Source organism: Silene latifolia, chromosome Y, assembly GCF_048544455.1.
Source record: "Silene latifolia isolate original U9 population chromosome Y, ASM4854445v1, whole genome shotgun sequence".
In the NCBI taxonomy this organism is placed as follows: domain Eukaryota; kingdom Viridiplantae; phylum Streptophyta; class Magnoliopsida; order Caryophyllales; family Caryophyllaceae; genus Silene; species Silene latifolia.
In genome coordinates this window covers 155,056,146-155,058,407 of record NC_133538.1, presented here as the reverse complement: position 1 = coordinate 155,058,407, position 2,262 = coordinate 155,056,146, and the positions used below count along the sequence as shown (strand labels likewise).

The 2,262-nt window shown below is 37.0% G+C and overlaps 1 non-coding gene across 1 annotated transcript; it reads right to left on the bottom strand.

The window, feature by feature from the left end:
- Nucleotides 1-1,371: 1,371 nt before the first annotated feature.
- On the bottom strand, nt 1,372-1,478 carry LOC141635649 (small nucleolar RNA R71). Its single transcript, XR_012540321.1, has one exon. It is a non-coding gene; the product is annotated as a small nucleolar RNA R71 (small nucleolar RNA).
- Nucleotides 1,479-2,262: the final 784 nt, after the last annotated feature.

Sequence of the window (2,262 nt, the reverse complement as noted above, 5' to 3'; positions counted from 1 at the left end):
TCTTCTGCCCTAATTTACTTTTATGCAATTTATTGTTTATTTCATTATGTTTTCTTTGGAATTTTATCTCTTTGTTAGTTTAATTAGCGACATGAATAGCTAAACCCCTTTCATGTTGGGATTAGGGGTTCTGCGGTAGGAAAGTGACGATGTAGTAAATGAAACAGATGAAATAATTATAAGACTCTGTCACCATAGCAATTTAACTGTATTTATTCAACTTAGTTGAGTGCACACTTCTGAGTTAACCTTTAATCTAGCTAAAATTAATCCTAGATCGAAAGATTGGACTAAATAGGCCTGCTATGAACAGTAGACTACCCTGACGAGAATGAAAGTTAAGTTAGTGGTATTTTAGGATAGGAAGTGGATCTAAAGGACCTTTCAACATCCGTCTTACATTAATTTGTCTGAGTCATTTACAGCTGAGTCACTGGACTACCGTAGTGAACCGAAATCCTGACATGTCCCTCTCTATCTGATAGTTTTATCCTTTTTCTCTGCTTTTATTGCTCTTACCCTTTATTCCTCTTTCCTTTAAATCTCCTAGTTTAGATAACAAATCAAACAACCCCCGCCCCCCCCCATTTGTGACCAAATAGACGGACTTCTACAAATATCTTGCCTCCCTGCGGAGATCGACCTGACTTCCCTAGCTATATAGTTGGTTGAGTTAGTTTATTTTTGACAGGTATACGACAGACGTGTCAAATTTTGGCGCCGTTGTCGGGGAGGCAATTGCCCTATTTGTTTTCGTTCCGTTTATTTTATCCGTCTCAGGGAATTTCTATTCCTTGAGGCCGTTCTTATTATTTTCTTTCAGTGTTGTTTATGCCGGGTCGACGGGTTTGAATTAGTTTGGTGATTGAACAGGAGAGATTATTCAAGCATAGACTCCGTCTGCTAAGGAAATCACGAAAGGAAAACTTGAGTACTTTCAAGCCAGAGCTAGATCATTCTCTTTTCGCGGAAGACAGTCCGATTTCTACAGTAAAGATGCCAATGCTTTCCAGTCATTCAGTGCCTAAAGCATCCTCTATTCCGAAGGGTTTCAATGTCCAGACTGAGGATGGTAATACATTCGATATCCGTCCTTCTTATATCAATCTGGTGGAGAGGAATATCTATAGAGGTGTGGCAGGTGAAGATCCGAGGAAGCATATGGAGACCTTTACCGATTACTATTCTACTATCCCCGCCACTAAGGGGGTAACTCAGGACAAGATTAAGGATGTTCTATTTCCTTTCTCTTTAGCTGATTCGGCCAAGGAGTGGCTGCCTGACTTGGACCGCACAACTGCTGGGGTTACAGATTGGGAGTCTCTTGCTCTTGCATTTTACAATAGATATTTCCCTCCACAACGCACCAATTTGCTAAGGGCCAAGATTACTAGTTTCAGACAGGCTCCCGATGAAAGTTTCTATGAAGCATGGTCACGATTCAAGAAGTTGGTGAGGTCTATCCCTCACCATGGTTTTGACCCATGGTTTCTAGCTAATCAGTTCTACAATGGGATGTATTGTTGGGAAATGTGTCCTCAATAATAGTGCGATCACATGATTTAAATATTATTATTAAATCTCATATAAAGAATACGTAAGGGATGATTCATTATATTGTCAACTGATCAACATAAATCGGTAACGATTGGCTTGCTAGAGTTTGACGTTACTGTCGTGGGACGGTGGTGGTCAGTTGATCCCTTAAGGTCACACCTAAAGGATGATGCCCTTATCCGTAAAGCTGATTGATTGTATGACGATACAAGTTAATCAATTCCTTAAAATTGAACAATTCAATTTGTGAGAGAGAATATTGATATCTTATTGTAATGGGATTAAATAAGATTTATTTTAGTAATAAAATGCTTTATTACCAAAATTGTTTATTGTTTGAGAAACAATAAAGATAAGAATGAATGGTTGATTATAATTACAAGATATTGTGAATTATAATTACATGACCCATTTTGTTTATGTGATCAACTATCACTAGTCAATTTATTGGATGTAATTTAATTAATTCATGAAATGATATTTATGTGATAAATATGCATTAAATTAATTAATAACATGTAATATATTACATGAGACATATTGTGTGACAAATGACAAATTGACAAAATAAAATGGTAGTCCATATTATGGAGGATGGACCGAATGGAGGGACTTGTGATGGTGTAAGATTGATTTATTTTATGATAAATAATCATAGGCCTTGCTTTTGTAGCCTTACACCTATCTTACATTGTCTTACACACC